Source organism: Pristiophorus japonicus, chromosome 13 (genome assembly GCF_044704955.1).
Source record: "Pristiophorus japonicus isolate sPriJap1 chromosome 13, sPriJap1.hap1, whole genome shotgun sequence".
Classification (NCBI taxonomy): domain Eukaryota; kingdom Metazoa; phylum Chordata; class Chondrichthyes; family Pristiophoridae; genus Pristiophorus; species Pristiophorus japonicus.
This window is the reverse complement of record NC_091989.1, coordinates 51,437,539-51,452,105: the sequence shown is the minus strand read 5'-3', so window position 1 is coordinate 51,452,105 and position 14,567 is coordinate 51,437,539. Positions and strand designations below refer to the sequence as shown.

At 46.1% G+C, this 14,567-nt stretch overlaps 2 protein-coding genes across 2 annotated transcripts in view; one reads left to right on the top strand and one right to left on the bottom strand.

The window, feature by feature from the left end:
• The window catches only part of LOC139278557 (T-complex protein 11-like protein 2), a 48,670-nt gene that overhangs the window by 6,186 nt on the left and 27,917 nt on the right, over positions 1-14,567 (top strand). The window lies entirely within an intron of this gene.
• The window catches only part of actr6 (actin related protein 6), an 85,897-nt gene that overhangs the window by 70,245 nt on the left and 1,085 nt on the right, over positions 1-14,567 (bottom strand). The gene's annotated exons all lie outside the window — the stretch shown is intronic.

The window sequence follows — 14,567 nt, the reverse complement described above, 5'->3', positions numbered from 1 at the left end:
TGACCTCCAACTGCCCCTCCCCCACATTCCTGCCATTGGCCACCCAACACGCCCATACTTGCTGTGCACTGCCTTTCCATGCTAATTGGAAAGCAAGTGCCCTTCAGTACACAGTCAAGAATCATCCGATTATCAGTCAACCAGCCCTTTTTCCCCATGCCCGATATTTTTTATAATAATAAACAAAAGTTTTAAAAGAAAACTACAAAAATCTCAATGTTTAATGCCCCTATGACTTTTCTATCGGGTTGCTGGCAGCAGTGTCCCTTAATCAAGTCAATCCTAGCGGGTTGGCAATCTTAACTGGTCACTTGCTCCTGGCCTGTTCCCATTGGCCTTGTCTGCTGAAGACACTGGAGACCTCACTGTCCCGCTAATCTCTGGATGAGCATTGATTGTTCTGGTGCTGCCATTGTTGGGCAGTTGATGATGCAAGAATAGGAGCAGGTAATTCCAGGACATATAGAAGGAACCAGGCAAAGAGCAAATTACTGCATTATCCCCCAGAGCAAGCTTCAGCCCCATCTACTGCTATCAAAGAACCCAGGATAGATACAGAGCTGGAATTGAGGGGATCTGGATCACTCAGGCAGGAGCATTGCGATCCATTCTGAGTGTGGTTAGGACTGAGATACAGACTGAAACAATAGAAGGAGAAACTAATGCTGGAGAACTCAGGACAGATAGGACTGGGCCAGGAGCAGATGAGCACATGCCTCCGGATTGAGCTACAGTGCCATTCACCAGTGTCACCACTATCAGAGAACGCAGTATACTAAGCTGTAACTGAGGGATCAGAACCAGTTCATTATCGACCTGTGTATATTTAGCACTACTTTTTCAATGAAGAGCCATTTGAAAGTAGGGTTATAAGCAGGATCGCAATATTTAGAGGCCTGTTGCGATGATGGTCTGCTGTCAGTATGAGCAACAGTCTAATAAGTGAGACTGCAATTTTCTAACTTAATGGCATGAAGTCCGACTAATTTCCTACGTTGCAACAGTGACTACACTTCAAAAACAGTACTTCATTGGCTTTGGGACGTCCAGTGGTCGTGAAAGGTGCTACATAAATGCAAGTCTTTATTTTTATTTCTTTAATGAAGGGTCTGCTTCGCCAGTAGTACAGAGTAGCACAGAAAGCACATATTAGCAATGTGGGTCGGGTTGCCACAGAAAAAGCCACAGACTACACCAGTATTGTAATTTCCTGTTTAGAACTCTGATGTGTTTTTATTTCGCCTGCTGCAAAATAAAAGAGAAAACTAGAATATGCTTTAGAGCCAAGTCTCTTCATTGCCTGTTACGCAAGTGAAAGGATTCTATTAAAACTGTTGGCATGTAGTTTTATTACATGACTTTCACTTGTGCAGTAGCCGCTGGCATAGCCTCACCATCATAGCATTTTGTGTTGCTTTTTCTCACTCTTCGTCAGCTTGCAACGTATATCCATGTTTACGTTAATGGCAGGTGGCAATGTCTCGGGTAGAAGGCTCACAACTGAAAACCTCCTGTATAGAGTTTGCTCAATACTTATAGCGCTGCCAATAATGTTGCTGTGGATTATTAACTAGAATGAACTAGTGTGTGAACCAGGAACACTGATGTTTCCTCAGCTGAAAATATAAATTTCACAACACCGCAACATATGGTTCAAGACATTGGGTTAAAAGTTTTAGTGAGTAAATTATTAAACTGTAACAACTCTCCTTGGAGTAGAAACAGCAGGTGATGAATGAGAGCTCTGTTTGAAGGCACAGCATGAGTTGATTTGTGTAAAAATATAACAATAAAGGTATGTGTGTATGTATATGTGTGTGTGTATATATATATATATATTTTAGTCCCTCGGAATCGAGGAAGACTTGCTTCCACTCTTAACATGAGTTCTTAGGTGGCTGTACAGTCCAATACAAGAACCACAGTCTCTGCCACAAGTGGGACAAACAGTCATCAAGGGTAAGGGATGGTGGGACTGGTTTGCCGCACACTCTTTCCGCTGCCTGCGCTTGATTTCTGCATGCTCTCGACGATGAGACTCGGTGCTCAGCACCCTCCCGGATGCACTTCCTCCACTTAGGGCGATCTTTGGCCAGGGACTCCCAGGTGACAGTGGGGATGTTGAACTTTATCAGGGAGACTTTGAGGGTGTCCTTGTAACGTTTCCACTGCCCTCCTTTGGCTCGTTTGCTGTGAAGGAGTTCCGAGTAGAGTGCTTGCTTTGGGAGTCTCGTGTCTGGCATGCGAACTATGTGGCCTGCCCAGCGGAGCTGATCAAGTGTGGTCAGTGCTTCAATGCTGGGGATGTTGGCCTGGACGAGGACGCTAACATTGGTGCGTCTGTCCTCCCAGGGGATTTGTAGGATCTTGCAGAGACATCGTTGGTGGTATTTCTCCAGCGACTTGAGGTGTCTGCTGTCCGTCGTCCATGTTTCTGAGCCATACAGGAGGGCGGGTATTACTACAGCCCTGTAGACCATGAGCTTGGTGGCAGTTTTGAGGGCCTGGACTTCAAACACTGTTTTCCTCAGGCAGCCGAAGGGTGCACTGGAGGGGGAGTTGAATCTCGTTGTCAATGCCTGCTCTTGTTGATAGGAGGCTCCTGAGATAAGGGAAGTGGTCCACCTTGTCCAGGGCTGCGCTGTGGATTTGATTACTGGGGGGCAATGCTGTGCGGTGAGGACAGGCTGATGGAGGTCTTTTGTCTTACTGATGTTTAACGTAAGGCCCATGCTTTCAACGGTGAAGGTTGAACAGGTTCCCACTGGTTCTGTAGTGTATTTCCACTCCAGTGGGGAGCCTGTTCAACCTTTACCGTCTCCAGGCCAGGTCCAAGACGACCCCAACCTCTGTCATCGAGCTACAGTATGCGGACGATGCCTGCATCTGTGCACATACAGAGGCTGAACATAGTCGATGTATTAACTGAGGCGTATATATTTGCCTCAGTAACATATATATATTTAGAAATGATATGAATAGCAAGGGTATTTTTCCATTTTTAAGAAGTATAGTACAATAAACAGTTGGATTTAACAAAGATAGAGATTAGTGATTAGTAAAGGAATTTGAGACAATAGAAAGGACATTTAATATCTGAGCACTAACTTGGTAATTATATTGATCCGATGGTCAATGAGACAGGGTATTGATGGAAGGTAACAGTTAAGGAATAACAGAAGGATGAGGATTTAAGGTTGCATCTGCTCAACGAAATACATCCCATTTAAGGTATACTCTTCTATGTATAAAAAGTAAATAAATAGTTATATTAAATCACCAGATAACATAATTTAAAGTCGTCCTGAAATTGAGTAGAAAAATAAAGAACAAAATGTTATTGATAGGCTACTAACTAAAACAAAATACTGATAAAGGTAAAATAAAAACACAATGGACAAGATGTGTTTTTGATGGGTAAATTGAAAAATATACAAAAGGCTGTTGGAGGATGAAATACAAAAAAGAAAGTAGTTAACATAGGACAAAACATTACTGCAGATGCGGGAAATCTGAAATAAAACAGAAAATATTGGAAACTTTCAGCAACATCTGTGGAGAAAGGGAAAAGATTAACATTTGGGTCTGATGTCCCTTCATCTGAACTGGTAATTGTTATAGATGAACGGCTTATAAGGAGGAACCGAGCAAGGGAAAAGGGGTGGGGGAGAAATTACCACATGTCAAGAAAAAAGAATGATCTGTAAAGTGATGAGATGGTGAACAGGAGATGATTAAATTACTTCACTGAAAAAGAAAATCAGACCGAGTGCAAACTGGGCTGCTGATTTGCTATTGCCCATTTTGCACTACCACCCAGGATGAATATATACCCATATACCTGAACTGTATCCTGTACTGTCAGAGGATGATGTAATGCTGAGCAGCATAATTGGCATCAGCATGTGGTTAGAAACAAGTGTAAAGAGTGCATAGTATAGTTAAAATCAGAATGGGCTTTGGAGAAGACATGAACTGTCTAGGAAAAATATCCTGTATCTGAAGCCGGTGACATCCTTCTTTAAATAGAGAGATGCAATCATCGGGCCTGACTGCTATTTTAACCGGAGGCCTGAGCGAGTAAGCCATTCTGGCTTTCCCACCAGGTCCATCTAGCATTGGGAAGAAAAGCATGGGCCAGAAGAAGCCCAAACGGGTAGTTTTTAGAAACTTTAAAAAAACTTTCTTTGTGGAGCCACGAAGAGCAGGAGTGCTCCTCTGGGCCCCACAAGGAAAGTTTAAGGCTCCCCTCCCCCAGGCTCCCCCTTTCATGATCACAAAACCCTCCTGAAACCCCCTCCCCGTGACTTATTCTTAAAAGTTGACACAATCTCTGCTTCAATCACTAACTCCAGTAGTACATTCCACAGCCTCACAACCTTTTTTTATTTTAAAAAAATTCTCCTACTGTCAAGGACAGTCAACATGGATTTGTTAAGGAAAGGTTGTGTCTGACTAACTTGATTGAATTTTTGAAGAGGTAACAAGGAGGGTCGATGAGGGTAGTGCATTTTAGCAAGGGTTTTGATAAGGTCCCACATGGCAGACTGGTCACAAAAGGATAGTATGCAGGTACAGCAAGTGATCAGGAAGGCCGATGGAATCTTGGCCTTTAGTGCAAAGGGGATGGAGTATAAAAACAGGGACGTCTTGCTACAGCTATACAGGGTATAGGTGAGGCCACACCTGGAATACTGCATGCAGTTTTGGTTTCCATATTTACAAAAGGATATACTTGCTTTGGAGGCAGTTCAGAGACGGTTCACTAGGTTGATTCCGGAGATGAGGGGTTTGACTTATGAGGAAAGGTTGAGTAGTGTTGTGGAGTATTAAAAATATAACACTCGACACAAAGGTCCGTATATAGAGAAAAGAATTGTTTGTTAAAACCTGATTAATCAAGGGAGAACCGGTTGCATCAGTACCCTTATTGGATGCTCTAATCGCCGGTCTCGTGGGACAGGCTGCGCAGTTATATTTTGTACAGTCAAAATGGTGAAACTACGCGGGGAAGTGGTCCATTGGTTATTTGCCACCAGTCCCCGCCCACCTGCTACTAATACATTGGTTAATACAGTTACAGCAATATCATTGGTTACTACAGTTACATTAATTTCATTGGTTACAATAATTTCTAATGATTTCATTGGTACATTCAGTTATGGCCACTGTTGCTGGGGAAAGCCCCCTATAGGTTATGTGTTACATTTCTGTGAACGTGTTCCCAGGCTAACTCTCAGACTGTCCTTGACAGATACATCTGGCTATCCTCATTTCAAAAGGGGCCTTGTTTCTGCTATCCCGTGTGACTCAAAAGTGGATGTCTCTGCTTATTAGTTCTGCTAGCTGTCTACATTTATCTTGTTGCATTCTCAGGAGTGTTATCTTTTCAAAGAATTCTTTTGACCTTAGTTCTGGCCCCTTGTGAGCATGTTGTTCTTTGGTTTCAGCCTAACTGCTGGAATGTGGGACTCAGCTATTCTACCATGAACACATTAAACCTTTCTCTCAGCCTTTCTTGCTTTATGTTTTATTTTTGCCAAATTACTTTTCTCCTGATTAAGGTTCTCAATACTACAAGTATGTTGGGCCTCTACTCATTGGAATTCAGAAGAATGAGAGGTGATCTTATTGAAACGTATAAGATTATGAGGGGGCTTGACAAAGTGGATGCAGAGAGGATGTTTCCACTGATGGGGGAGACTAGAACTAGAGGGCATGATCTTAGAATAAGGGGCCACCCATTTAAAACAGAGATGAGGAGAAATTTCTTCTCTGAGGGTTGTAAATCTGTGGAAGTCGCTGCCTCAGAGAGCTGAGACATTGAATAAATGTAAGACAGAAATAGACAGTTTCTTAAACGATAAGGGGTTATGGGGAGTGGGTGGGGAAGTGGAGCTGAGTCCACGATCAGATCAGTTATGATCTTATTGAATGGCGGAGCAGGCTCGAGGGGCAGTATGGCCTACTCCTATTCCTATTTCTTATGTTCTTATTAAAAGTAAAAGCCCATGATTAGAGGCAGGAAGCAAAGGATAATGGTTGATGTAAAAACAGAAAATGCTGGAAATCTCAGTGGATCAGGCAACATCTGTGGAGAGAGAAACAGAGTTAATGTTTCAGGTCGATGACTCTTCGTCAGAACTGGCGAATGTTCGAAATGAACAGATTCTTAAGGAGCACTGAAGGAGGTGGGGAGGAGAGGAAAGAACAAAAGGGAAGGTTGGTGATAGGGTGGAAGACAGAAGAGATTAGAGAAACAAAAGGGATGATGGTGATGGCAGATGTTAGAAAAAGATTAGTCCACATAGGGTGTGAATGGCGGAATAATTACCAGCTGCCATGGGAAACGGAGAGAAAAAAATTACTTAAGATTGGGGGGGGGGAGGGGGGGCGCTTTAAAAAAAAAAGGAGAAAGGGAAGCAAAATATGGCCAGAGGTTATTATCTGAAATTGTTGAACTCGATGTTGAGTCCAGAAGGCCGTAAGGTGTTTTTGTGACTGGAAGGCTGTTCCCAGTGGGGTTCCGCAGGGCTCAGTACTAGGTCCCTTGCTTTTTGTGTTATATATCAATGATTTAGACTTGAATGTATGGGGTATGATTAAGAAGTTTGCAGATGATACAAAAATTGGCTATAAGGTTGATAATGAAGCAGAAAGATGTAGACTGCAGGAAGATATCCATGAACTGGTCAGGTGGGCAAAACAGTGGCAAATAGAATTCAATCCTGAGAAGTGTGAGGTAATGCATTTGGGGAGGGCTAACAATGCAAGTGAATACACAATAAATGGTAGACACCGAGAAGTGTAGAGGGACCTTGGAATACATGTCCACAGATCCATGAAGGTAGCAGGCCAGGCAGATAATCATAGAAATTTACAGCACAAAAAGAGGCCATTTTGGCCCATCATATCCGTGCCGGCAAACAAAGAGCTATCCAGCCTAATCCCACTTTCCAGCTCTTGGTCCGTACGTAGCCTTGTAGATTATGGCACTTCAAGTGCACATCCAAGTATTTTTAAATGTGATGAGGGTTTCTACCTCTACCACCCTTTCAGGCAGTGAGTTCCAGACCCCCACCACCCTCTGGGTGAAAAGATTTCACCTCAGATCCCCTCTAAACCTCTTACCAATTACTTTAAATCTATGCCCCCTGGTTGTTGACCCCTCTGCTAAGAGAAATAGGTCCTTCCTATCCACTCTATCTAGGCTCCCATAATTTTATACACCTCAATAAAGTCTTCCCTCAGCTTTCTCTGTTCCAAAGAAAATAAACCCAGCCTATCCAATCTTTCCTCATAGCTAAAATTCTCCAGTCCAGGCAACATCCTCGTAAACCTCATTTGTACCCTAGTGCAATCACATCTTTCCTGTAATGTGGTGACCAGAACTGCACACAGTAATCTAGCTGTGGCCTAATCAGTGTTTCATACAGTTCAAGCATAACCTCCCTGCTCTTGTATTCTATGCATCGGCGAATAAAGGCAAGTGCGATTAGGCTGGACAGTTCTTTGTCAGCCATCGCGGACACGATGGGACGAAATGGCCTCTTTCCATGCTGTAAATTTCTATGATTCTATACTGTGTCCTAAATTTCTTGTAATCTATGTCCCCTCATTTTAGACCCCATAACCACTGGAAACTGTCTGTTTCTATATACCATGTCCCATCTCTTCATTATTTTAAATACCTCTATCAAATCACTGCATCATTTCCTAATTAAATCAGCCACAGTTTTTCACAAGTTTTTCTTCATATTTGTATTTCCTCATACTAGGCATCATCGACTAAGTCTGTGCTGCCCTCTCTCTATTGCCTCAACATCCTTCCTGTAGCGTGGAGTCCAAAAGTGTTCACAGTACTCTAACTGTATTAATAGCATAGTTTTATATAGATTCGCCATTCCTTCTTGACTTTTATGCCCTATACTTCTTGCCATAACAGTGTTCCATTAGCTATTTTATAGCCATATCCACTTGAAATGTTGCATTTAATGTGAACCTGAACCATGAAATCCTTCTGCTCTTCCACATCGCCCAGCCTTCCCCATTCAAAATATAAATATTACTTTTTTTTAAACCATAAATGTATTACCTTGCACTTACTGACATTGAATCCCATCTGTCACTTTTTTGTCTATGCAAACATATTTTCTTGCAGTCTTTATTATTATTATTTTAGTATCATCTACAGGTTTGGACACCACTCCCTCTAGTCTTATATCCAAAACTGATATACACAGTGAATAGAGTGTTTCTAGAACCGAACCCCGTGGGATATTTGTACCCACTCCCAACCACTCTGAGACCTGCCCTTAAGTACTACTCTGCTTCCTTCTCAATACATTTTGCTACTCTTCCCCTAAATTCATAGTCTTCTCCTGTACTGACCTGGATGGTACCATTTCAAAGGCTTTCTGCAAATCCAAGGATATCACATCCCCACTACATTTTCACTCATCTACCATATCTGTCACCATCTCAGACCTCTTATCAGATTTATGAAGCATGATCTTCCTTTTTGAAATCCACATTGGCTGCATCTATTTGCTCTTCATGTAGATATATAGGGCCCAAGTTTCCACACGATAAAAAACGGGCGCCCCTCCGAGCTGGGCGCCCGTTTTTCGTGCCACAAAGTGCGCCTAAAAAAACCCTCCATATTCTCCACCTCCTTGCAGGTCCTCTGGCCCTCGGCGCGGCACAGCAGGAGCTGTAGGGGCGGAGCTAGGACCCTGCGCCGAAAACAGTGCCGGGAGCTCTGCACATGCGCGGTACAGTGGGCACGCAAGTGCAGTAGCTCCAGGCGCCCGAAACTGTGTGGGAGGAGCCCGAAGCACGCAGCCCCTAGCCCTGGCCGAATGGCCTCACTGGGGCTGCGTGAATAAGGCTCCTCCCACGGCCAGCTCCTGCTCCCTGCCGACTCTCGCTCCTGCTTTCCACCCCCCTCCCCCGACCGGACCGGACCCGACTCGACCCGCCTGTCGCTGTCGCTGCCGCTCCTGCTTCCCCGCCGCTCCTGCTTCCGCCCCCTCCCCGACCGGACCGGACCCGACTCGACCCGCCTGTCGCTGCCACTCCTGCTTCCCCGCCGCTCCTGCTTCCGCCCCCCCCCCCGACCGGACCCGACTCGACCCGTCTGCGTCTGCCGCTGCCGCTCCCGCTCCCACCCGACTCGGCCCGACTCTACTCTCGCCCCCGGACTGGATCCGACCTGACCTCCCCCTCCCCGACCTGACCTCCCCCCCCCTCCCCGACCTGACCTTCCTCTCCCCGACCTGACCTTCCTCTCCCCGACCTGACCTTCCTCTCCCCGACCTGACCTTCCTCTCCCCGACCTGACCTTCCTCTCCCCGACCTGACCTTCCTCTCCCCGACCTGACCTCTCTCCCTCTCTCCCTTCCTCCCCCTCCCTCTCTCCCTCCCTCTCTCCATCCCCCCTCCCTCTCTCCCCCTCCCTCTCTCCCTCCATCCCCCTCCCTCTCCCTCCCTCCCCCACCGACCCGAACCGAACCTCTCTCCCCGACCCGACCCAACGCCACCTACCTCTGGTGCTGGGGACGGGCCCTGCCCGAAATCTCGGGCCCGGCCCGATCAGCCTTCGGTCCTGACGGCAAACCGCTTCCTAAAGGCCTGCCTGAAGAACTTTCACACAGGTAGGAACATGGTTTATTTAATCTTTTCTTTGCTTATGAATGTTTATTCAGGTTGGATTTATTTGTACAATATTTGTATAAGTATAACTAAGGATTTATTGTAGAATTTAATGACTTCCCTTCCCCCCCCCCCCCCCCCCTCGTTTCCTACGCCTAATTTGTTACCTGCGCCTAATTTTTTAATGTGTAGAACAGGTTTTTTCAGTTCTACAAAAATCTTCACTTGCTCCATTCTAACTTAGTTTGGAGTACGTTTTCACTGTGGAAACTTTGAAATCAGGCGTCAGTGGCCGGACACGTCCCCTTTTGAAGAAAAAATTCTGTTCCAAAGTAGAACTGTTCTACCTGACTAGAACTGCAGAAAAAAAAATGTGGAGAATTGCGATTTCTAAGATAGTCCGTTCTCCACCAGTTGCTCCTAAAAATCAGGCGCAAATCATGTGGAAACTTGGGCCCTTAGTAGCTTATCTTTAATTACAGATTCCACTGAGATTAAACTAACTAACCTGTAATTGCCCAATTTGACTCTCTGATCAAACTGATCCTGACCCATTGTTTCAGCTTGTACGGTCCCATTGCGCAAGTCTCTCATCTAGATTCCATTCTCTCTCCATGATCATTGATTATGCTTCCCACTTTTGTCCGTCGTATAATGTGGATAAATGTGAGGTTATCCACTTTGGTGGTAAAAACAGAGAGACAGACTATTATCTGAATGGTGACAGATTAGGAAAAGGGAAGGTGCAACGAGACCTGGGTGTCATGGTACATCAGTCATTGAAGGTTGGCATGCAGGTACAGCAGGCGGTTAAGAAAGCAAATGGCATGTTGGCCTTCATAGCGAGGGGATTTGAATACAGGGGCAGGGAGGTGTTGCTACAGTTGTACAGGGCCTTGGTGAGGCCACACCTGGAGTATTGTGTACAGTTTTGGTCTCCTAACTTGAGGAAGGACATTCTTGCTATTGAGGGAGTGCAGCGAAGGTTCACCAGACTGATTCCCGGGATGGCGGGACTGACCTATCAAGAAAGATTGGATCAATTGGGCTTGTATTCACTGGAGTTCAGAAGAATGAGAGGGGACCTCATAGAAACGTTTAAAATTCTGACGGGTTTAGACAGGTTAGATGCAGAAAGAATGTTCCCAATGTTGGGGAAGTCCAGAACCAGGGGTCACAGTCTGAGGATAAGGGGTAAGCCATTTAGGACCGAGATGAGGAGAAACTTCTTCACCCAGAGAGTGGTGAACCTGTGGAATTCTCTACCACAGAAAGTAGTTGAGGCCAATTCACTAAATATATTCAAAAGGGAGTTAGATGAAGTCCTTACTACTCGGGGGATCAAGGGTTATGGCGAGAAAGCAGGAAGGGGGTACTGAAGTTTCATGTTCAGCCATGAACTCATTGAATGGCGGTGCAGGCTAGAAGGGCTGAATGGCCTGCTCCTGCACCTATTTTCTATGTTTCTATGTTTCTATGTTTCCTTTTATGTGTTCCCTCTTGTAAAGTCCTTACTCTACAGCATGAAACCACACGAGGCACAATAGTTCAACAGTCCCAGGAATGTTACGTTGAAAAATCGCGGCTGCTGATCGAATGCCAAACGGGCACCTGTTATACGCAAACAGTCCCTTGTGCGTGGTGATGGTGGTCAGTAGTTTGGATTCGTCGGCCAGTTCCTGGGTCATATAGGCTGAAGTGAGGTCCAACTTGGTGAACAGCTTGCTGCCTGCCAGCGTGGCAAAGAGGTCCTCCGCTCTTGGGAGCGGGTATTGGTCTTGTAGGGACACCCGATTGATGGTGGCCTTGTAGTCGCCACAGATCCTGACAGAGCCATCCGCTTTTAGAACGGGAACGATGGGGCTCGCCCAGTCGCTGAGTTCAACAGGCGAGATGATGCTCTCTCGCAACAGCCGGTCCAATTCGCTCTCGATTTTTTTCCCGCATCACATACGGCACTGCTCTAGCTTTGTGGTGCACTGGCCTGGCGCCCAGGGTGATGTGTATCACTACTTTAGCGTCTTTGAAAGTCCCAACGCCCGGTTGGAATAGTGACTCGAATTGTTGTAGGACTTGTGAGCACGAACTTCGCTCCACTGAGGACATTGCGTGAACATCCCCCCCCATTTCCAGTTCATCTCGGCTAACCAGCTTCTCCCCAACAGTGCGGGACCATTGCCCGGGACAATCCAGAGTGGCAGCCGGTTCACTAACCCATTGTGTGTGACAACCATCTTTGCACTGCCTAGCACCGGAATGATTTCTTTGGTGTAAGTCCGTAATTGTGTCTCAATACGTTCTAATTTGGGTCTACTGACTTTGAGTGGCCATAGCTTCTCAAATTGCTGAACGCCCATGAGTGACTGGCTGGCCCCAGTGTCCAGCTCCATGCGTACTGGGACACCGTTCAACAAAACCCTCACCATCATTGGTGGCGTTTTGGTGTATGAACTGTGAATATTCGGCGCATGGACCCACTGAACCTCGGCGTCCATTGATTTGCCCCAAAAGTCATCCTGCCTCACAGAACCCTCTTCTGGTCCATCTGCCTCATATATTAGTCTGGTTGCAGGTTTTCTGCACATTCGAGCTAAATGGCCACTGAGATTGTAGTTTCTGCAGACAAACTGTTGGAATCTGCAAGATCTGGCTGAGTGTTTTCCCCCACACCTCCAGCATGAGTTAAAGTTTCCATTGTTGGGGACAAAGGGACTATGGCCAGGAATTCCGCGCTGACTGTCCCTTTGACTGCTCTTAAGTATCCTATTAGTGGGTGTCAATTGCCCCATCCCAGGCCGCATTGTCCACTGTGATGGCGCGAACGTCTGTTCAGCCTGCCATTGTTTCTGTTGAGGTTCTGCTCTGGGGTCTATTGCTGCCTGGTAAATGTCGGACTGCCCCTGCCTGCCTACGGGGCTCTGAGTAGCATTGATGATGTTGAGTCCCTGATCCATCGCCACATTAGAGGCAGAATTGCGTGCATAAATCATTTTCATCTCTTCCTCCCCCGCCATGAAAGTTTGAGCTAGCAACGCTGCCGCTTCCAAGGTCAAGTCTTTGGTCTCAATTAACTTGCGAAAAATTCCCAATGACCGATGCCCTCGATAAAGAAGTCCCTTAGCATCTCCCCCCTGCAGGCATCTGTGAACTTAGAGGCTGGCCAAACACCGGAGGTCCGCTACGAAGTCCGGTATGCTCTGTCCTTCACGACGTCGGTGGGTGTAGAATCTGTGTTGAGCCATGTGTATGCTGCTCACCAGTTTGAGGTGCTCCCCGATTAATTTGCTAAGTTCTTCAAAGGTTTTGTCCGATGACTTTTCGGGTGCCAGTAAGTCCTTTATGAGCGCATAAGTCTTTGGCCCGCAGCTGGTCAGGAGATGAGCTTGTCGGCTGCTGCATCCCCTAGCCAGTCTTTCGTAATGAAGCTTTGCTGAAGCCTCTTGACAAAATCGTCCCAGTCTTCCCCAACACAGTACCGTTCCTCTGTGCTACCGGTGGCCATTCTCGTGGGTCGTGAATTCCCGTTTCTTTTCGCCAATGTAAAGTCCTTACTCTACAGCATGAAACCACACGAGGCACATTCCAGGGACAAGGCCACTCTGTGACCATAACTCTTTATTACAGGACTCCAGAAGTGATGACCCTGCGTGGGACCTCCCTTTTTATACCTGTGTGATCAGGTAAGGAGTGTCTCCCACAAGTTCATCCCCTGTGGTCGAGGTGTGCATCTAAGTTGAGTGTATACAATAATACAGTGGTGTTACATTGTAGTTACAAACATGACGCCTCTGACTCTCTGGAAAGTGATGTACATGCTCTCCTGTTAATATCGCTGAAGTCAGTACCCCTATCCTACAGCACAACAGAAAATGAAGCAGTCCATGCCCGCATGCAGCAAGACCTGAATGACATAAGTGGCAAGTTACATTCACGCCATATAAGTGCCAGGCAATGACCATCTCGAACAAGCTAACCACCTCCCCATGATATTCAATGGCATTACCATCATCGAATCCCCCAGCATCAACATCCTGGGGGTCACCATTGACCAGAAACTTCACTGGACCAGCCACATAAATACTGTGGCAACAAGAGCGGGTCAGAGGCTGGGTATTCTGTGGCGAGTGTCTCACCTCCTGACTCCGAAAAGCCTTTCCACCATCTACAAGGCACAAGTTAGGAGTGTGATGGAATACTCTCCATTTGCCTGGATGAGTGCAGCTCCAACAACACTCAAGAAGCTCGACACCATCCAGGACAGAGCCTACTTGATTGGCACCCGTTCACCACCTTAAACATTCACTCCCTCCACCATCTGCGGATCGTGGCTGCAGTGAGTGCCATCTATAAGATGCACTGCAGCAACTCGCTAAGGCTTCTTCGACAGCACCTCCCAAACCTGCGACACCTACCACCAGGAAGAACAAGAGCAGCAGGCATATGGGAGCACCATCACCTGCAAGTTCCTCTCCATCCTGACTTGGAAATATATCTCCATTCCTTCATCATTGCTTGGTCAAAATCCTGGAACTTGCTCCTTAACAGTACTTTGGGAGTACCTTCACCACAAGAATTGCAATGGTTTAAGAAGGCAGTTCACCGCCACCTTCTCGAGGGCAATTAGGGATGGGCTATAAATGGTGATCTTGCCAGCAACGCCCATATCCCGGAACTAATTTTTAAAAAACATAGATCTACAAAAATGTGACAGGGGAACCACTAATGGTAAGACATATACATAGCTGTAAATAAGTTGTCACTACTACAAGGGCCCTGAAACAAAGCTGCTTTTAGGAGAACCTTCCACATTGCTATCAGCTTAGCACCATCAGAGAGATTGTGACTTTGCTCCAGCTGCGAGGGACGTGAAGATAAAAATAATACAAGACCTCTATTGAGAGAAGTGTGTCAGC